Source organism: Halictus rubicundus, chromosome 3 (genome assembly GCF_050948215.1).
Source record: "Halictus rubicundus isolate RS-2024b chromosome 3, iyHalRubi1_principal, whole genome shotgun sequence".
Lineage (NCBI taxonomy): Eukaryota > Metazoa > Arthropoda > Insecta > Hymenoptera > Halictidae > Halictus > Halictus rubicundus.
This window is the reverse complement of record NC_135151.1, coordinates 20,035,147-20,058,527: the sequence shown is the minus strand read 5'-3', so window position 1 is coordinate 20,058,527 and position 23,381 is coordinate 20,035,147. Positions and strand designations below refer to the sequence as shown.

Here is a 23,381-nt window from a genome sequence, read left to right as displayed (position 1 = left end):
TTAAAAAGTTCTGAGAGCATTGAATCGGGTAAGAGTCAGCTCCGGTTTAGAAATAATGGAAACAATGAATGCCCTCGCCTCCATTACTGAAGATTTGCATCGCGAGGAGAAATAATCTAAACGTTTAAATGAATGGTAATCCGGGTGAATTAAGTCCGGGGAAAAATGGCGAGTAAATTGCAACGTTTCCTACGCTAAGACCCCGGGAATAACAGCGCGTTGTTTATTGACCGACCCCGTTTATTATATTCAACAACCTCGGCACTCTCTCTCTCTCTCTCTCTCTCTCTCTCTCTCTCTCTCTCTCTCTCTCTCTTCCTTTGCATGTTGTTTTAACACCGGACTAGAAACTTGAGAACGATTATTCCTCGGAGCGAACTTCCTCAATGAAAATTAGGGGAGGGAACGCGAGTGATGGAAAAGTTCGATTTTCAGAGGCGGCGGGAACCTTTTTGCGATTTGGCACAGATGTTTTTTTCTAGTGCACACGCCTACACGAAAGATACAAGTAAGACACCGTTGATTTAAAACTAGGTTAACGGAGCACTAAAAATTACTATTTTACATTACTTTATAAAAATAACACGAATGTATCTATCAAAATCTTCATAAACGTCGCAAATTTTCTTTGTTGTTACCGTTGCATTGAATCCCGCATGAAAATGAGAAAATATGCAATGACGAATGTGATCCTCGGAAGGTACGGCCGCCATTTTATTATTGTAAAAATAATTATACTTTTTAGAATAATTTGAACACAGGCTGCTTTACCGAAAAACTGTAAAAGAATACGTGTTTCCTCTTCAACGATCGGTGCAGAACTAAAGGCAAAAGAAATTCTTTGCAAATAATAGCTTACTTATGGCCCCCCTAATACTAGACCTGTTGGGGATGTAGACAGATGACATAATATGACGTCAAACACGAGTTCGGTAAATTGGGCATACCGACTATGTCGGTTCGAACAGATTCCATTGCAATCGATTCACAAAACTGTTCGCTCGAAATTGTAGCCGCTCGCGTTTCATCCTCGCTAAGAATTTTTACGCTCGTCCAATATGGCGAACGTTGTAAACGCATCGTGGACGGTATCGATTTCTTCCGTGCACCTTGTCGAGATAATAGGTTCGTGACGAAGGGTAGCGGTCTGCGGGTATCAGAGCATTGCGTTTAAGGAAATAGGAAAAGTCCATTTCCAAGGCGTAACGGTGCCTGTTCTGGTCTCAGTCCAACGCGAGCTCGCATAACTGTATGTACGGGCTGCTCCAGTATGGCCGTTACACCCGTGGAAAACCGTGGGTGTGCTGTGCTCAGTATGCGAGACATGGTTGCACCGCTGCCATTCCCAGCGCACCAACGCCCGAATAAGAACTTCTTCCCAGGGTGTCGCTCGATGTCCCCGTCCCCTACGACAAGGTTAAACGGATTAAAAGAAAACGACCTCTGTTAACAACGACGATGTCCGCATCCGCGATCGGTTCCACCGAGCCGATCGACTCGGCGCTGGTTCGTTTATTAATGAAAGTACGCGACCCGCTAATTATTTCGAAGAAACTGGGCCGCTCGGTTGAAATTACAGGTCTCGGCCCCGGCCCGCGAGCCCATCGAGATTTCTTCATTTTCAACGAAACGCCATAAAACTCTGGTGGACAAACTTGCACGCATTCGCACGCAATTTTGCCCGCACGCAATTCCGCGGTCGCATTATGGATCGTAATGATACTCCGAGCTACGAGGACTACGGTCAATAATGTAAATGCGACGGTAAACATGGAAGACAACCACCCCCCCTCCCCCACCCTGGGTTACGGGATAGGTACGATGAATTCGTCGAAATTTCTTAATCTCCTGGACACTTTTCGCGTACAATTTATGGTAAATTACTGCGATCGGTTTTCAATGTCGATTTTGTCCGTTTTAATAATGAGGTAATTGCACTGGTGATTTTTCAGCAGTGTAATTCAGTTGGTCCGCGTCTTTGAATATTTAAGTTAACTTCAAGTACTGCTATGTTCTTGAGAAGAAGGCACGACAACTATTGACAGACGGTGAACGTTGATGGAAACACACGGTCCCACGAATTGAAGTGAATTGAAGGAATGAAATCCACAAGGTTTTTCGGCGAAGGCCTTTTGTTTTGACATGCATTTAAGAGCATGCATGTGTTTCTCAACGTTCGTTCGAACACAGGTACATTTAGGAGAATACAGGTACGTTTTGGAGAAGATTATGCTGCAACCTCCATAAATTTTTCTCTGCCGTTTGCTACTTCGTCTGGTAAAGAAAAAAGGAAAAATGTGTTATAAACTTTGATTCATTAACTTCCTACTTATTCAGATTTACAGAGAATTAATCAGCACAAGCTCTTTACCTATACCTACTGTAAATATACTGGCAACTTTTTCAGATGTTATACGAGAAAAGATACCACTGTTAGATTAACATTTAATTTTTTTTTTACCGAGTAGTTTCTCACCGGAAATGGTAGGAGTCTCGACGAGCTAAAGGAAAAAATTGTCTCAGCGTTTGTAGAACTAAAAAAAAATCATACTGAAGTACAAGTCCACAATTTAAAGCAGTGGACACATTGAACAGATTTAAGGGCACCAGCGTGTTGGTTTTAGCCGAATAAAATAAACAAAGCAAGAAAGAAATTTGTATTTCGCTCCTGTGTCTTGCAATCAATGCAAATATCTTTTATTTTGCATAAAGATCCGCAGTCTTATAATAATTTAGCTAAACCAGCATAACTGCGTATGCAGTTTCCCGGTACAGTATCACAGCTACACCGGTAATTTCGTTAAGCGAAAGACAGGGTGAAAGTGTACAGTGTCCTATTGAAGCGTTTCTATTATGTCTCCGACGAACTGTGAAAAGTTGCGACGCATAAAAACTCGGAATCCAGTTGTCAATGCCGGTTTAAATTCTCGTGGAGAGAAAAGGGCCATTTCCGTGGCGGGTTGCGACACTTGAGCCCTTTGACGTAGGCCCCCGGGGCGAAAGGGAGGCGCGCGTTCCTCTTGCGAGTCTGTGCAGAAAACAGAAAAGAAAATAAAAGAGAAGCAGATTAACTGAATGGCGAGAGTAACCGAGCGAATCAATGGATGACTGATTTATGTTAAGTCGCGGGGATACCCGGTGTCGCGAAGGGTGCGCGTTTTCAAACGCTTTGCAGCTTTAAGGGCGCGCACCGCGCCGCGCCGCGTCGGTCCCGCGCGCGCGCGCCCCGGAAAGCCACTGTATGGGAACTTTGTCCGAACCATCGTGTTTGTTCTCCTTTCCGTATCTCCACGACTTTCGTGAACGCTCGCAAAAGTCGCAAAAACGATGAGTCACTCTTGAAACGCTTTTAGGCCGATTAGTCTGAATACATGCTGTTTCATGGCAGACGGGGTGAACCGCGCCGCGACGCTGAATGCTCGGTAACGCGTCTGAACGCGTACCATGCCGCGGAAATTTATACCGTGTTTTATTACCAGTAAATCTGCGAGCCCCATCCCCTTGGCGCACAGAGTATTCCATGAAGCACCGTGAAATATAGGGTAACGAGGAATAGAATCGCGTTTTAATCCCGAACGAGACTGACAAGACGTTCACCTCAACTAATCCAATTCTTTGGCCGCAACCACTTCTCCTAGATCCAATTAGTATTTAAGAGCCCGTGTATTCTCCCGCCGTGCATTATGCGCCTCTTATAACAACGCACCGGAGAAATTACTACAGACTTTCTATGCCTCCGCACATTCGATGAAATTCAGAACCACCTACGATTTCATCCATTTTCTAATATGTAAAAAATCTGTATTAGTAACATAGATCTTAAGGTAATCTGAATTTGGATACCCAAGTGAAACCTTGAAAATACAATTATTTTTCTGTATATGTCGCCGAGGCATGGATGATAAACGTCGCGAAACTATCCCCACTACCGCGGGGTGTACTCCGTGAGGGGCCACTAAGCTCGAGAGGCCTTGGTAAACATAATACGGCTCGGGTATGTCCCCTGGACGATACATGTCCCTGACGAGACCCGTGTTGTTGACATATATCGAGAAAAAATCAAGATCCTTTTGTTTGCATACGCAGCGGTGTCTTGCGCGCGCAGAGAAGACACGCGTTGATCTGTTTTTCTTAGGTCGAGTCGTTTCAGAGATGTGAAGGTCACCTTTGTCTTTTTAACGCCGGAACTACCGAGTAATAAATACAACTGATGAATATTTCTTTGTAATAGTGACAAGACTACATCTATTCAAACCTAGTACCATTTTCATTCTAACGTGTGCTTCAATGAAAAAGTTAAAACCTAAAACCTAACCATTTTCATTCTAAACCTAATACCTAACAAACCTAATACCATTTTCATTCTAACAAGTGCTTAAAAAAAAATATTTTTATAATTTCAGTAATTGTGAAAGAAAAAATTAGGAACCAGTCATTTTGACTGGTTCGGTAGTTCTAATGTTAAATAGAATGCTATATTTTCGTACCTGTTTTCTGATAGAGACTACTGAGATGAATCCAACGAGGTGCAACATTAAGGTCTTCGAAGGTCAACAAATGTCATGTATGACAAAAAATGCGAAACAAAGTTGCATTGACAGAAGGTGTTCAAAGTGATTGCCATTCGTATTTGAGTAGAATCGCATGCTGTAACAATTTTTTGTACAAATGTATTCAATGGTGCGGCATGTAGGGTGAGAGCGTTCAGGACATTTTCGAGCGTATTTACTAAACCTGGCAATGACAAATAAACACTTCTGTGGACGATATCGCAGGACATAAATATAAGAATGGTAAGATTAGTAGCCGTCACGAGAGATAAAAACCTGATAAATTTTTTTGTCAAATGACCTTCGCTGACCTTCAAAGACCTTAATGTTGTAGCTCGTTGGATTCGTCTCAGTAGCCGCTATCAGAAAACAGGTACCAAACATAGCATTCTTCATAGCATTCTTCATAGCATTCATAGCATTCTTCATTTAAAAGAACCAAGGTGACCTTCACATCTCTGCAGCGGTTCCACCTAGGAAAAAAAGATTTTTTGCATTGTAGGTGGCAATACCTCACCCTCATACCTCACCCTCTACAATATTTGTCAGTATAAATATTATTTTTAAAGGTTCTACATATATTGAATCTCATTTCACGACCCAACAGAAAATGTCAATCGGTTCGAAGAAGCCGTGAAAGGATCTATGATTTTTTCCCACCTACACTCCCAAAGAAAAAGATAGCACTCGCGTGCCATCTTTAATTTCTCGCGTTATAATTATGGTACACCGAACACCGACTGACCACTTTAACCTCCTCAAACCTGGCGACATATTGAAGAAAATCAAAATAAACCTTGAGTCTGCTATCATTTTGTCTCTATCTATTTGTGTGTTTACGTTCCTCCTAAGAGAATATCTCATAGAAATTCCAGTATAGACAGTGTTTACATATTAGTAGAAGGTAGTCTTTCTGTATCATTGGCACATTTCCTGTACCATAATTATAACGCGAGTGTGCTGGTTCTGAGAAGTAAATTGATCTGGACGTTCTGCGAGTTAAACGTGCAACCAACCCTCTCGCGAAAGAACGACGAGAGGGACACAAGGGAGGTTCGGTTACCGCGAATCGGTCGGAATACCGAGCGATTAAGCAACACGGTGGCAGGCCAGTCGATTTTCCGGTAAAAAGCAGCGCGAGCGGCGAGCTTTGCCCGCGAACGAAGACGAACGAGAGTGCCTTGGCTGTTTCTTTTTCCCTCTCGATAAGGCAAGACCGGATACGTCCGGCGCAGCGCGTCATTAACGAAGCTTAGACGAATGCAAGCTCGTCTTTCTCGCGGGGCAGTAACGTTAGAAAACGATGAGGAAAAGATAATGTTCGCGGCAGGGAGCAAGACGCGTTACCGCAGCGCCGCGCGGAAAAATTCTGTAACATCCTGTTTTCGAGAGTCGTTCGAGGCGTTCCTCGCGCCGGGATCTATGGTTATGGTTACACGGGAATGAACGCGGAATGGTCGATGTGGTCCATATGCTCGTGCCCGGCTGGATAAAAATCGCCCGGTATGAAAATAATCTGTCTAATGGATAACTGTACGCATTTCGACGGGCATCCACGCAACAAATTGACATTTTTTATTGTCTCGACGAACCTTAAGCGCCTCGCAAATGCCTTCTTGCAAGCGAGTTAGATGAATAAACTGATGCGCGAGGGGCATTGGAACGCCTATGATATTCTAAGGCGCACTGTTGCGTGCACAATAAATTCACGGAGTGCTGGTACATTGCTATAACATGCGATAGTCGATGGTGTAGGTTGAATTTTAATGATAATATCGCCGACGTTAACATGTTCCTCCAAGTATTTTCTGTGGTTTGTGATGCTCGTTCACGTGATCTGTCCAGGGGTCGCTATAACTATAATTCATTCGTAGTTTCTGAACAGTTCAAAAAATGTTCTACTGAAATATATTTAATAATGTGCGTTAACCTATGGAAATATATATTTGTAGTGATACATTATTTGATAATACTAACAGCTCTGGAAATCACAGATGTCCTAACAATTTTAACACTAAACGTACCACCACCGGTTAAATGACCGGTTCTAGATTTTTTATTTGACAATTTTTGAAATTAGAAAGATGCTTTCATGAACAATGATTCAATAAATATCTTTGGTAGAGCATTGCAATAAGAACAGCGCAAAGTCTAAATAAATTAAATCTTGTCATTTTTATAAGGCAACATGTACCTGTTACATTTATAGCTCGGTACGTTTAGTGTTAACGACACTAGAAATTTATTACAAAGGTCTACAGACGATTATGGATATAACTTTTGGATTCTCAATGAATTATGGTGGGTGAGAAATTTATGAAATACTTCGATTCACACATGAAATAGAACTCCCTCCATCTTGGGAACTGAAATGATGGAGATAAAATTGTTTCTAACGAAGTGACAGTCGACTGAAGTAGAAATTTATTAGTACTGATATTTCTTCAAGCCATAAAAAGAAATTATCGTTGATACATATCGACATAGTCTAGTCCAAAAATAAAGGGACCTGTATGTTCTTCGTGTGTGAAGTTGATTCATTATCGACCAGGCAGCTACGAAAAGTGACATGCCGAATGAGTCGTATAATTAATTAAACGATAACCGAGAACGGAAAAGTAACGTCGCGCTATCTTGAGACTTATCCAGACACGTGAATCAAATTTTCAAACAGTTGACCTACAATAACGTAACTATTTCTTACCCGATAAATTGTATAAAGACGGCTCTAAGTACCCCGTCGAATTAGCAATCTTAACACGTTATCGGACATGAATGCTACAGCATTCAAATGTTAAAGCCAACTTTTATTCATTTAATTTTACACAACCTTAAGCTTTTGTAACTAATACACATTTCAAAGTAATGACCAACTGTCATTACCAATAACAGTTAACGTATTATTATTCTTTATGTCTAATCAGATTTCGGATAGTACAACTGGTTTCAAGAAAAATTGCCTGTCTATTTTTGCAGCTCGCTGAAATGTTCACTGTCCTTGAACGCGTTAAAAAATCTGCCAACGCTCTCGAAGAGTTCCAGCGAATAAAATTCACGTTATTCTGGATACAGTGTAAAAGGTTAACCCTTCGCACTCGGCACTATTTTCAATGTAAAATTTAATTTTTCTTCCGTCTTACAATATTTTCAATTTATTCAAACGAAACTCATCCGATTTCTACATATAGTGTTTGAATGTTTAGTAATCTATTAAATACAAATATTGTAATGTAACAAATATTTTGTAATATTTTTTGTAATTTCTTTGAAATAATGCCACAACAATTTCTGGTGGTGCTCCAGAGTCACCATTCGAGTGCTAAGGGTTAATACAACGTGCGATACACTATATTGAAATGATCGAGCGCGCTATCGAAAAGATTGCCAATCATTAAAGCCAGGAAGTAGTTATTACAGACCGCTGAAGTATGGAGAACTAATAACAGAGCCGTGTTCGCACTTGATATCCAACTTGCCAGCACGTAAACTGCCTGTAACTGGTAATTGCCCTCAAAGTTGATTCTGGGTCATATAGAACCCGTGCAGAGGGTTGCCTCTTTCTACGATTCGGGGAACGTTCGGATTTTGCACGTTTCTTCACGCAAACTTTAGATTTTTAAGAAAGCGTAAACCTTAATAAGAAAATCGGCGACCAAAGAAATCACGCAACAACGACGCGAGTTTCGCGTCTCCCGAAAACGTCCAAGGAATTCGTTGGTCCTGTGCTCGGGTGATCCAGGCGGCGATACGGGCTACGCAGGAATGTTCGCGGGGGTGCGAAACAAAATGGCGCAATCGCGGGGAGATCGGCTGCCCGGGAGGACCGGTTGGGAAAGAACTTTCGGAAGAATGTTCGTTGCCGGCGAGAGATTCGCGGCAGCGTCGCGTTAATTGACCGGGGGCCGCGACAACGAAGCAGGACACCGCGTGGTCGTGAACAATTCGACCGTACGCGGAATCCTCGGCGCCATCATCGGCACGACGACGCTGTTCCGCGGAGACAATTTCAGTTACATCGGAATGGGCCGAGACTGTAGTTCTGCCGGCGACCGAGCAGGTAATAAAAGTCTCGTGAAACCTTGCGAATCTTTCCTCCTCTCGGGAGGATTGCCTCTTCACCTCGCTGTCCTCTCCTTCTTCCCGTTTTCTACCGGATCCTCCTCCGCTGCTCGCTGTTAAGCAGCTTACTTTCAACACCAGAAACCGGGAACGGGAACCTGCACGGTGGGAAGATTCTACGATTGACTCGCCTCTCTCCCTCCTCCCCCCACTCCCGCCACCGTTTGCGATCCTTTTGCCCTTCTCCCTATCGTAGTCGATATCCTTTGTCCTTCCATCGCAACCTTCCCTCGTCAGAATCCCTGATTCTTCGATATTCCTTCGTCTCCTGTTCCGTCGGGCGTCGATTGTCAAGTATGGCTGCCGGCACGGCGCTCGTCGCATCAAACTTTTGATGGATCTGTTTTTATCCGTCTATAGCGTTCCCAGGCGAACCTTCCTGATAAATTGCTCGCCCCGAGACGTCCGTGGATGTCGCGCGGATATCTCTCCCCTCTCCTCCTTCTCCTCCTTCCCCCCACTCTCTCTCTCCCCTTCCCCACTTCTCTTACCGTTCGTACCGACCGGGCACCGTAATCCCAGCGTTTCTTTACCAAGCACGCTACCATTCACGGCGAGTTCTCAATTAGAGAGCAATCGATGCAACGCCGCGTTAACTTTCGCCGGGAGCGAACGCAATTAACCGCGGTTCTAACCGTGTTTCTTTCGGTTACGTGACCGGACGACACACGCTCTGGACGCGTTTCAGATCCATGTGTCTCTTACTTGTTGCGTTCCCGTCGAAGCACGTACCCACCGACACATCAATTGCCAGCTGGGAACGCGACCGGATTCGAGGCGAGGACGTCCGTCTCTGCGATCCGATGTTCCCTCGACATTTTCCGTTTTTTTTTTTACGCTCTTTTATTATTCTCGTCGGGACAGTTCACGACAGCGTTACACGGTTGTTCGCTGTATCGCTCGTCCGCAACTCGAGGACAAATCGAAGAGAACGAACGCGCAGCTCGAGTCCCACGTGACTGTAAACAAAGAATTTGTTGCGATAGTTCGGTGCAACAAGCGGTGATATCATGAGACGTTTGTACTTTAACGAGCCTGACTCGTGGTGAAGATTTTCGCCCAAACGTAAACATCACGAGTCAGACTCGCGGAATGATAATATATACAAGGTGTTCACTCTATTACCAGCCAGCGTTTTAGTTGTAAATATTAGAAAAAAATGAAAGAGGAAAAAGTAGTACTGTTTTGATTTCTGACCTTGCATGACCTTGAAGGTCACTGTGCAGTATACGGATGAATTCATGGATGTTTCACGCTCTCAAGTGGGCAGTCATGTCTAAATCGAGCTGACCGTCTGTTGCCCCGAATGTTTACAGTCGCTCTGACTGTTTGTTGCTCCGAACGATTAGAAAATCTAAGCGGGCAGTCACGTCTAAATCGAGCTGAACGTTTGTTGCCCTAAGCTCTTCGATTATCCCTGCGGTGGATGGCAACGTCTCGTTAGTGACGTAGACATCGACTCACTTTCTTGCCACGAGCGCGTAGCAATCGATCTGTAACATGGTCAGGCTGGTAAAAAAAATTATTAAACAAAATTACTAAAGTTATTAAATTATTCACAGTAGAAAGAAATGTTCTAAACGAAAGTTGCACGACTTTGTGGGTCACATAATGCCTCTGGAAATATTCGATCGAAATTGTGAATATGGTTGGACATGTACATTAGGCAAATATGGTGTAGGAGATATGTTAGAAAAATATGTATGAAGTGATGAGATCTTCTGCCATTTTACCAAATACAAATTATGATGTCATAACTTATTGTTAGTGTCTCATAGTTGGTTCAGTTTCCCGAGCACAGTAACAGTAAAAATGAAATTGTGGAGGTTATTGCGGAAGTTATTGCGAGCCACTATTGTTATAATGTTTAACAACTGTGGTAAACACGATATAACAATTGTTTACGGCGGGTGCGATGAAAATGCCGCTAAAATATTATATTAACCTTTTAATCTCCTTGAGGATGACGATTTAATTCGTAATAACTCTTTCACTTCATTGCGTGATAGTATCTGGTATAAACTATATCGTATTCGTGATAATTATAGTAAGACTTTTGTCATCTCAATTTTACTCGGTTTTGATTGCGTCTTTTCAACAGTGCTGTTGAAAAGTCGCTCGGTTAAAAATTTAAATATTCGAAATCAGTCGTCGCATTCTACCTTTTTTGAAGCTCTGCAAAATGCTCGGAGAACAATGCTTCTTTTTTGGGATATTGTTGCGCGTATTTTTCGGTTTCACAAATTTCATTCGTATCGCCTATCAATGCATCGAGAGCCGCACGGACAGGGATTTTGTAAAACGTATACAATTTTGCGAGTGGCTGTCGAATCAGGTGCAAAGTAACATGATACATTTGTGAAAACCATTCTATGGATATTCACCAATCGCGGGGAAGTGAATTTAAAAATATTTAATAACACGGCCCACGTCTTCATTAAATCCATCATTAACCATCGTTGACCATGTCAATATTGGGTGCGGCATAATTGGACCGTATTTCATTAATGGATCATTAACGGCTTAAAAATACTCCACTTTTTTGTGGACACCGGATTTTTATAGTAACCTACCGCATCTAGGTAAAAAAACTACGTAAATATTCCGGGATTTTTCGGGTCGTTAATTAGAACTTGTATAATCAAGATTCGCGTTACAACAACGACAAATTTAACAAATTGTCATTTTGAGAGATATTTGCGATAACAGTTCGGCGATATTAGAAAATGTTAATGCAAATATTTTGTGGTACAATAGACGGACCCGTATAGATATACAGGTCGATGATTTTGTTTCTTTTTTTTATAAAAGTTCCGTTATAAAAGATCATATCGTTCCGTCTAAAGATAGTACAGATAACCTTGGGAAACATAATTAACATAACCTTACAAACTAGTTACCGCTAACATAACCTTACAAACTAGTACGACTTTGCTTTGTAGACTTTTTCCGTGAAATCATTAATAACAGAAATGTTTAAGTGGTCCCATTTAAATGGCCCACGCTGTATATTGCACGTCATGGTCCCAGAAAACTTATTAATTGTATTTTCTTGTTGTAAACTCTAAAACATTACCTGAAGTTTTAATGGAAGAGTCTTTCGCCTTTAAAAAGATACTACAAAGAAGCTTAAAAAAAAGAATTACAATAAAAATTAACTAGAACACCTAATAGTTCTATGTAATAGACCTATGTAAATATGAACTATGTATATAAGAACTGTGTAAATATGAACTATGTATATAAGAACTATTGTAAATATGAACTATGTGTATAAGAACTATGTAAATATGAACTATGTATATAAGAACTATTGTAAATATGAACTATGTGTATAAGAACTATGTAAATATGAACTATGTATATAAGAACTATTGTAAATATGAACTATGTGTATAAGAACTGTGTAAATATGAACTATGTGTATAAGAACTATGTAAATATGAACTATGTGTATAAGAAATATGTAAATATGAACTATATGTATAAGAACTATGTAAATATGAACTATGTGTATAAGAACTATGTAAATGTGAACTATGTGTATAAGAACTACGTAAATGTGAACTATGTGTATAAGAACTATGTAAATGTGAACTATGTGTATAAGAACTATGTAAATATGAACTATGTGTACAAGAACTATGTAAATATGAACTATGTATACAAGAACTATGTAAATATGAACTATGTGTATAAGAACTACGTAAAACTATAGAATAGTTCCATGTAAATAGTTCTATGTATAGTTTCATGTAACGCAGCGGCTAATGGCATTAGCAATTTTCTAATCCACGGGGACCCGCGTCTTCCGAACATGTGATTCCTCGTAGCTGAGATATCGCCGTTTCGGGCCATTTCGATTAACCACCGGCGCCATTCGGAAGAACATTTCAATTTCCCGGCGGAGCGGTATACTATTTAACGAGTATCCGTCGTTAAGAGCTCGGAGCTCGTTCATTGTATAATTTCGAGATGCGACTCGAAATTTTGCTATAACGACCGGCGAAGTGAACTTGTAACGTTGTAACGAGCATTCTCGTCCGCGCGTCACGTCGTCGTTCGGCCGGCCGGAAAACAGGAATCGCGACAACCTCTTGTGCTCAATTTAGCTCGGATGTTCGTGTCGTTAATTATAACGATCGTTTGAATTACACGGACAACAACGAGCGGCGACGGAGGGGAGGGCGGAGGGGTGGAGAGGGGTGGGGGTCGACGTTCATTGAAAGTTGGCGAATATCACTCGAAGCGCCCGGGCTGCGCGAGCTACTTGCACAAACTCTACATTTCCACATCCTGCGCCCCGTTTACGACGGGACTGTAAATATTTTTAACAGCTTCTCGGAGGCGCCTGGAAATTCGCTCGACTTTACGCATCCAGTAAAAAAAAAAAAGAAACTCCGCGAGGAATCGATAATACGACTGGACGGCGTGGACGGGGAACGGAATTTTCTGCCAACCGTCCGTAGCAGGAGGAAACCGTTGTCGTGATATTGTTATATTCTCGACCACTGTAAAACAAAGGAATCACGGTTAGCTTTTTCCTCGCGACTGGAAAAATAACAGCATAAAACATTCTTTTATACAAAAAGCCCTGCACCAGCCGAGAAGAACGAAGGCACCGTTGATACACATGTTAATAGTGTTTCATTATTATTTCTGATTGTTCGTTAACCCTTTGGAATCCGAAAAATTTGCAGAACTTGCTATGAAGATCGTAAAATTCAATGCACCTTTGCTATGCCTGGTGTCCCCAAAATGTTGTATTTCCTAGAATGGAGTGATGCCTGAGGTCATTTCAAGTAACTTTTTCCTTTGCGAAAATCTTCTACACGGCTTTGTTCTCGAGTTATTAACGAAAAACCATGGACCAATCAGAGCGCGGCTATAGCGGGCGGATCGCGACTCGGCGATTGGTCGCGCTGCGCGTGGCTTCCGCATTGGCCTAGCGCCCGCTGTAGTGGCCCTCTGATTGGTCCGTGTTTTTCGTGAATAACTCGAGAACGAAGCCGCGGAGAACAATTTCGCAAAGGAAAAAGTTATTGCAAATCACCTCAGAAATCACCTGTTTCAAGGAAGTATAACTTCGCGGTACGACTCCTGTGTACACTATGATTTTAAAAAATGGACTCTGCAAACGTGTTAACACTCGGCGTTCGCATTGGAAAATGAAGATTAAACGTATTAGAACATTTAACAATAAAATTCAGAATTTTAACTGCGACGGGGTTTTCATAACATTCGATCGTTCTGCTCTGTGTAATAGAGAATTTTTAGGGCCAGGAGACACCCAGGAACATTAGAATGGATAGGATTGTTGATAAGCTAGGGGAAGATAGATAGTGAGACTGTTGCGTTACAATTATAAGAAGGACCGAGAAGATAGAGCAGCGGCATCGCGTGAGTAGTAATGGACTTATCCTTTATAATGCATGCTCGAAATCGGCGGAAGCACAGAGATCCGAAGTAGGTGTGCACGCTGCATCTAATATGGTCCGGGAATACAATTTGCCTAGAATCGGAAAAATACGACAGTGATTCATTCTCATTATCCTCCTCGCTCCCTTCATTTTCTTCCGCGTCTTCTTTTTCTATCGGCGTTTCTACGCTCATATTATTTTTCGCTTCGGAGGCAAACAGGAACTGTTTCTACACAAATAAATAATAAATTAAATAGGTAAATCAATCAAAATAAAATGAAAAATTTAATAAATAGATAAATTATTAGAAAAATAAATAGATAAATTATTAGACGGAAATTTAATAAATTAATGATGAATCAAATGATGCTTCATGATTTAATAATTTAATCATTTTGTAATTTGACAAACTATTTGTCAGTAAATAAATAATATTTATTTTTTATACAAATTACGCAGTTGTATTCTGCTCCGCGCAGGAAAAACTTAACACAAAGTCAAACTGTAAACGTAGCCGAGTAGCAACGAAATAGAAACACAGATACAACGGAGCAACAAAATTAGTTGTATTTTAAATATATCCGCGGAAATGATGGCGGCTTTGATGGAGTACAAAGAACTTCGGCCATGATGCGCGATCGCAAGTGGGACTTTCACGACTAAAAGATTAAAATTCCTCTTTGAGGTTCACGGGCAGCCAAAGAATCAGCGAAAGCCAAAGCCATAAAAGAGAGGGGATCGTGTCGTTGTGTAAGTGAAGCCGGTATGTAGACACACGTCCCACCCTGCCACGGTGTTCTGGCTCTTTTGGGATTTGACTAATAGGCTAGCAAGTGACGACGCAGAAAAAGTTGCTCGGCCAATTTTTCAAGCGACCCGGAGGACTGGGTTATCCAACGTTCTCAATTATATTGCAATCAAGGTGCAAAAACGCGATATTAATCGTTCTTGAAAACCGTGAGATCCGCGAGTCTTCGGGCGTTGTCTCAGAGTACCCTGCTCGTAAATCAGCGAATCGATGACGCTGGATGATATTATATTAACGCTCTCGTCATCGTTTCTCTGTGCCGTTTCTACGTGAGCGGCGTCTCGGCGATTCGATTCGATTCTTTCGCGAACAATAACGATCCAGGGTGGAGTCACGCGTGTCAGCGTAATTATCATTGACGTATCCAGGCCCGGTATAAATCATCTCCGCTTTCTGTGGCACGGCGTCCGCGATTAACACGGCCATTAATGCGGCAATTAGAACACGATCGCTGTTATCCGGACGCGTCGGGGTTACCGCGTCAAAGCTGCCCATTACCGGGCAGACTTTTTCCTTTTGGACCGTACACGCGATTGCACGTGTGTGCACTGGGTGTTCCGTAACTCGCTGTAGTCCGAGAAAATGGTGTGATTACACGGTCGATTACTCATTGAGATCTGAACTCGATAAAAACTATTATAAATAGGTAGAAGTAATGTCCTCCGGTGCTGCGGAACGATCCGCGGTTATTAACAACCGCTAGACCCCTAAAGAAATTCCTATTAATACAAAACGAGAACTTTTGCGGAACGAAGGCCAATGAGTATCCTCCAGCATGCGTCCGGGGATATTTAGGTTCCCATTAAGATATCAAGTTATTACCGTCACTCTTTCGCCTGGCCACACAAGAATCATAAATGTCTACTTGTCAAAGGCGACGATTAACTCCACCGTTTTAGTGGATAAACATCTTTATGCGATTTCCCATTTTTATAGTCCATTTTGAAACACCTCTTTCACTGATTCCAAGATTCCTCAAAATATTGTTGTATTTTTATAACGTCAACGCTTCCCTGCATTCCGCAAAATTGCACGTGCCGTAAATGCACAAAGATCCGCAGTGAACTTACAACGTACTGTACGTGCCTCGCAAGAAGTCTCGCGGGACGGTTCAAGGGCAAAGGGGACATTCGCTCGCTCCGCCCCTACCCCCACCGTCGACGCTCCAGTAGACCAATGCTTAGGCTTTGACGTCACACGTTGTATAGTACGCGTGACCGCTCCAGCCAATAGAGCAGCTAGAGGCCTGCCACTCTGACCAATCAGCCCCACATTCCTTTCGCGAGACTTCTTGCGCGGCACGCACAGTACATTCGATATAAGACGACGATTCGGGACGGCTTCCAACGTGTTGCGGATGACGGTACCTATTCGACATTGTTCTTGAGAGTTTGCGGGTTGGTATAGTTGAATATGACATGGCGCTAAGCGGACAATTTCAAAAGAAGGAGAGGGGATGGAGATTTTCTTGTTGCGAGAGAAACATCGTTGTCTCATATCGAAAGAAAACTGTACTCCCGGCTATCTATGTTAAGTAAACTGCGGATCTTTATGCAAAATGAAAGTTTTACACTTCGATTGCAATCTATAAGAGCTGAGTAAAAATTTATTTTGCTCATTAACCCATTTTCATCATTAGCGTATATATACGCTCAAGTTTGTTGGTCACTACCATTATTCGTTAGCTAAAAAATAGAAATGGAGGGTGTTGTTGGAGATGAGAGCAGTAATTCTGATTTTTTCTTATAATGCTGAAATATCAAGTTGTTTTACTTGTAGTCATTTTTGTACTTAACACGTTCACGGACAGGAAAAGTTTCAGTGAGCTGCAAAAATAGACAGGCAATTTTTCTTGAAACTAGTTGTGCTATCCGAAATCTGATTAGACATAAACAATAATAATAAGTTAACTGTCGTTAGTAAGTGACAGTTGGTCATTACTTTGAAATGTATATTAATTACAAAAACTTAAGGTTGTATAAAATTAAATGAATAAAAATTGGCTTTAAAATTGGAATGCTGTAGCATTCATGTCATTTTGTATCACTATAAAAATGAATGCTATAGCATTCACGTCCGCGAACGTGTTAAATATAATAAAAAAAAAGTTTGGTGACAAAGGCCTTCTTTTCATATTTCCTTATGATGCAAATGGGTTAGTGATTTCCACATGCGAAAAATAGTATACCATCATTGTTAAAATCTTTTAATCTTTTTACTGTTTCGAGTCATACCTACTCACGTGCGTCACAACTGCATAAAATCCGCAGTCCACCGATAAGCTGCTTAAGTTTTTCATGGGACTGGATATCTGAGTAACGTTAGGCGGCAAGAAATCTGCTTCTGTATGGCCCGGACGCGAAATGCAGGACACCTTGTATTTACCGGTGGGTCTAATGCGAGCTCGGCATACATATTCCGTTGTTCACGCGATCATTAGAGCCCCGCACGCTGACGTCTTATTACGCCACGGTCCCTCGACCCATCCTGCTTGCTGCCTCGGCATATTAATGACCTTGGCCGTGTCATTAAAGAAAACACAGACGAAAGGAAAGCAGGTGGTCGGCGCGGCTTAACTCGCGGCCAGTGCTGCCCAACCGGGACCACCGCGAAGAAATCGGTTGGTCCATGTTACCCGTACCCGATTTCGAAAATTCAAACGTTGTCGCAAGTCCGGATATCGCGGAAAACCGAAACACGCGGTTCCCATGCCGCGAAAGTTCCTCGTTAAACGCGATAATACGCTGATATCATTTACGCCGTATCGATTACGGTTCGCCTTGGGTGGCACGCCAACCGTCCGTCTCGAAGAGCGTTCATTAACGTGATAAGCATTTTCGTCGATTTGCCCCCGCAGATAAGTCATTACGACCGGTCTACCGGGGGCACCCGCTGAATCCAACGATCAATGAGAGACGCTGCGCCGAATGGCGCGGAAAACTGTGCGCGCCATTTATATCGCGACCGGCAATACATTCCTCATGTCCTACGTCGCGAGAGCCGAGTCGTTGGCTCTTCTAGTTTTTTTTTTTTTCTAACGATCGCCGTGCCGTCTACCCTTAATGATAACAGTGAATGCATCCCTGTTGACGGTTATTAATGGTCGTGCCACGTTCATGCTTTTCTTTAAACAAATAACGCCGATAATTCAATAGCGCGGTCACGTCAAAACAGCGGACTTCAAGGATCACTTCCGTATACTGAAGTTAGTCTTTAGGTCTGTACGGCGATCTAATTTAATTAACATGGTCGGAGGACACAAGTCTGACAATCTGGGGACGTTACATTTTATAATTCAAAGTCGTCAATAATCAATGACGTAGTAAAACAAGTCAGTCAGAACAGTCTCCGTGCACCTCCGTAATTTTTTTTACAATAATCGTACCACCACCGGTGTCATATTTTTTATTTTATAATTATTGAAATAACAAAGATGCACGTGCCTCAATAGTTTTCTAACTCAGCAATCACAATACTCTCAGCAATCAATCAAACTGCATATTTAACCGTCACCCGTTACCAAACAAAAACTCAAAGTCACCGTCGTATCCCGATAACAAAGAGAAATATTAAAAAACCAATTATCATATCGCACGTACCGGTTAATGCCGAACAACTTTCGTTCGCATCATTTTTCGATTCTACAAGTAGGTCGCCAGTAAATCCCGGTTGTGGTAAAGCGACCGATCCGGTACAGTGATTTCTCCATATATGTCGCCAAGGCCTGGATGATAAACGTCGCGGAGTTTTCCCCACTACTGCGGGGTATACTCCGTGAGGGGCCGCGAAGCTCGAGTGACCTCGGACACCGAGGACTGTAAACATAACACGGGCATGTCTCTTGGACATATACAGGGTGTTTCACCTAACTCGAGCATCTAAAAAATCTCGCTTGTTTTTTATGACAGAAGAAAATTTCAAAGGAAAACAGGGTTGATTCAGAGGGGGAAATATTGTTTACAATTTATCGTAAACGTGTTTACAGTCATTAGTCAAGGTTCAAGAACATTTCTTGAAACCCTAAGGGGATCATGTCATCGTTATTTCACTATTTACATCAAGTGCCCTACTTTTATGAATTTTTCATACTCAAGGTCACGTGAAGGTCGTAATGTTACAGGTCGTTGGATTCGCCTTGACCTCGGCTATCGTGTAGCGATTATAAAAATATATCATTCCATTCAAAAAACTTCGATGACCTTGAAATCTCAAAAAATATAACCTTGAACAGTTTGCCTATCACAACATTTGCCCCTCTGAACCAACTAATATTTTCTATTATTATTAGCGATATATAAGAGCATCTAGAAAACGTCGCTTGTCTTTTATGATAGAAGAAAATTTGAGAGGTAAACAGGGTTGGTTCGGAGGGGAAAATATTGTTTACAATTTATCGTAAACGTGTTTACAGTCATTAGTCAAGGTTCAAGAACATTTCTTGAAACCCTAAGGGGATCATGTCATCGTTATTTCACTATTTACATCAAGTGCCCTACTTTTATGAATTTTTCATACTCAAGGTCACGTGAAGGTCGTAATGTTACAGGTCGTTGGATTCGCCTTGACCTCGGCTATCGCATAGCGATTATAAAAATATATCAATCCATTCAAAAAACTTCGATGACCTTGAAATCTCAAAAAATATAACCTTGAACAAATTTGTTTGTCTATCACAATATTTGCCCCTCTGAACCAACTAATATTTTCCTCTGAAATTTTCGTCTATCATAAAAAACAAGTATTTTAGATGCTCGAGTTAGCTGAAACAGCCTGTATAATGAACTGCTGACATACATCGAGAATTGACCGTATATCGAATAATTGTTTTCAAGATACCGTGTCGCGAGGGAGTCGAGTGCACACCGGCAGATATGATCGTTCGCTGACAGAGTTGTAGGGTCAATTGTGTGGCGACACTTCGTTCTTTGTTGAACTGTTTGTTAAAAACAGTGCGTGTCAGTTTTCCAGAGCAGGGACGAGTCGGAAGCGGCTCGCGAGGATTTCACGTACACGCGGGATATTATTGGTTGCGGCAACAACGTACGCCGTTGCTCAATGGAAACAGCATGGGGATATTCCTGGAATTTTGTCGAGGCCAGGCGATATGCATGAGGAACACGATATCCTTGTAATAGTATTTGCTCAAATGAGAATCACCGATGCCAAGGGTGGAAACGAGCAGCGACAGTGAATCATCTGGGGACGGTGTCGCCCGAGCTCTTTCGCCTCTAATTTGTCTTCCGGCAGCGGCGCCGCGTGCAACAACGTTGCACACTCGAAACTGCATTACCGTGATCTTATTAACAATCAGATATTCCGTGCTCGGTGTCGTGGTCCCGGGCTCGCCTCTGGATCGTCACGGCGAACGGGACCGTGTAACATTTAAATAGAGGGCTGCGCTCGATAACGTCGCCGGTTTCATCAGCAAATCCCTTTCCGACAGTTTCGGCTGCTGCCTCCACGCGAAAAGACTGCCCTGCCACGGGCACACGGAATTGCGTATTCGTCACTGCGACGGCTCGTTGCCGCGAATTATACACCGCCGGCTCAGGATTCGGGTTTAAGTCGCATCCTTCTGGAATATGCTCCACGTGCTGCGACTGCGTTGCGGTTACGCGGATTCGTTAGGCTTGTTGGGGCAACCATACTGTTGGGGCAGACGTCGATGTTCCAATATTTAAATTGCCACTCTCATACCGTGATTTATCGGCACCGGTTTTTTTATTAGTCTGTTGTTCCTTTAAACGACGCGCGGACGTACTGTTATGCGAGACTACCAGACTCATCTATTCTCTATCGATAAGTCAGACAAATAGATGAGTCAGAACTCACGGGCTTTCTCATCTACTAGACTAAGGCAAATTACTCACCGGTACAGAGATTTCATGTTAAAGTCCAACCCTGCGAAAACTCCGACCTCCACGTCATTCCCTATCTCTAAGGGCTAGTGTCATCCATCCCCACCAAACTTCCATAGTTGTACTCTTATATAAGGCCCTGCGAAAGGGCGCGGACAGAGACAGACAGAGAAGAAGTTACAAGTAGCCCGTCAGTCGACTCGTTTGTCATTAAGCTATTCGTCGTGTACAAAATCGCTTTGTATCTTTGCTTGGCGACCTATTCCCAAATAAACCTAAGTTGTGCTAGAAGACTTTGGAGTTTATTCGAGGATACTCTTCATCTACCCCTTCCTGCGGCATAACAGTACGACTCACTCAGCAGAGAAACTGGTGCGGACAGTTTACGAGGCTGTTCGCAGAAAATATGCCTGTGCACAGTTAGGGAGGTACTGAAAATGTTTATAAAAATATCGATTCTTGTATTTATTCGGTTGTTACGTAGATACGTTCGGTTATGCTTTGTATCTGTTTTTATTCATTAACGAAGTACGGAATTGTGTTCAGTCAATTGTATTATTGCCGAGTGCAACTTCGAGCACAGTTATATACAGTTAGAATGGATTTTAAGTGGAGTGTAAATTTTAGTTTTTTGTGGTAACAATGGGCAGGTGCAATTTGAAGAAGTAGATGGTTCGAAAGAATTTAAGAACCTCCACGTCTGCCTGGCTTATCAAAATTATTCGGAAGAAATTGTAGTTCATGCAAACAATTTTGATTTCGCATAAAAATCCGTAGGCTGGAACATCATAACTGAATCGTTAAAATCAGAACATGTTTGTACTTGCAAGCAAACGAATGTTACAGCCGAGTATTTGCAATGTAAATAAATTTCGTGCTTGTGCTGCGCAGCAAAATTTCCTGTTTTTCGTTCCTATTTTTTTCGTGAAATTGTGCGGAGAGACTACACGGGGTGTATCTAGTAACTGGGTCGAATTATAACTCGGTTGTTATTGAAAATAGAAAACACTGTAAAGTAGAATTTTGCATGCTTTAATATGTTGTAGCATCCTGCGATGTGGCTGTTTACGGAAGTGCATCAGTGCAGTTACAAAACGCAATAGAAGTGTTTCTCTAAAAAGGTGAATATGTTTAAAAGTATAAAATAAAGTATATTTACTCTAATAAATTTTTATTCATCGTGAAGGATCGATTCGTGTCAAAAAGTATCGCAGAGTGGGTTTCGAAAAACGACTGGAATTGCATTTTGCAACTGCGCCGATGCGATTGTAAGTTTCTAAACAGTTTCTAATTTTGTCTTCGCGCATATATATGAAATTTACAGTTATTACAATAATTAACATTTATATTAAATTTAGCATTCGAAGAAGGTTTCTGTTACAATTGCAACGCATACAAGAATATTAAATTCCTGCTAAACGCTAGCATGTGAAAATTAGTCCGACTTGTTGTTAATTTCTAATTATAAACTAACGCTTCTCTATACGAGTAAGACATTTTGTGGACCGGTAAAGTGCGAACTAAACGCGGAAGTTTCACCGAGGATTTTATTTCCATTTATCTCGTCAGCTCCGACGGCAAAAGTGATAATAACGAGCGCGAAATTATTTAATGTTAATTCGGAAGCGTTAAACTTTCGGTTTTATCGGCTCGGTGAAACTGGACTAAACGTGCGTAAAATAATTGCGTAACATTACGTGATAATTTCAGGAAAATTGGTTAGACTGCAACGGCCGGAAATAAAATCCCGGTTTTTTGCTCGCGATGGCGGCGGCGCGAGCTTTTCTTTGTTCACTGTTCGAGCAGAAACTAATTTCGGGAGAATATCGCGCGTTGTTTCCTCGCGTAAAATTATACGCGGCCGCAAAGTTATGGGGGATATTAAAATAAAAAAAAAAAAGGAGTGGAACAAAAGAACGAGAAGTGTACCGACCGTGCCAGAGATTTTTCCTCGGGTCAACTCGTTATGCGAAATATGTATGATGTAGCGTTCCTGTTCTGTTGACGATCAGTTTATTTGTGAAAGGCTCGTGGCATGGCCGGCGCGTTGTTTTATAGACACACCGTCCGTCAAACGACACCGATGCCATTGCCGAACCATCATTGGATCATTGACAAAGGGCAACGTCTATTTTTTCAGCTCGGCCCGCGATAAATGGAATTATACGAAAATTTCTACTTCGCCCGGTCAATTACGCGAGTCCCGTTTTATTTGCAACACCGGCAGCCGGTTCACGCGGACTTCGTGACATTTCATTTGTTACCATCATTCACAAAAAAAAAAAAAAAAATGTAAAAAAGAATCGTGCCACCAGTCTTCCCATGTTCAAATATCTCGATACGTTTCTATCTATCGAAATGAATTTATTGCATTGGACCGCTATGTTTAATCTGTCTGATTGTCCACAGCAACGACAACGACCGTCCCGATTGCGTTATGTACACGTACCTACGATCGTATTGTTATTTTCTGTTTCCAGAGTACGAGCCAACTTGCAAAATAATTTCATTAAGTTAAATTCTATCGAGCGCTCGCACGACATCTAATTAGAACGCAGCGATTTTTTGCTCTCGACGTTAGAGCCATGGAAAAATAGTTTAGAGTGCATTCGAAATATTTCTCTGT

General features: G+C 41.9%; 1 long non-coding RNA gene across 1 annotated transcript in view; it reads left to right on the top strand.

Annotated features, from left to right (window-relative positions):
* Nucleotides 1-23,381, top strand: part of LOC143352926 (uncharacterized) — an 83,385-nt gene that overhangs the window by 22,054 nt on the left and 37,950 nt on the right. The window contains exon 3 of the long non-coding RNA XR_013082020.1: nt 13,936-14,069. This is a non-coding gene — a long non-coding RNA (uncharacterized LOC143352926). The remainder of the gene's footprint in view (nt 1-13,935; nt 14,070-23,381) is intronic.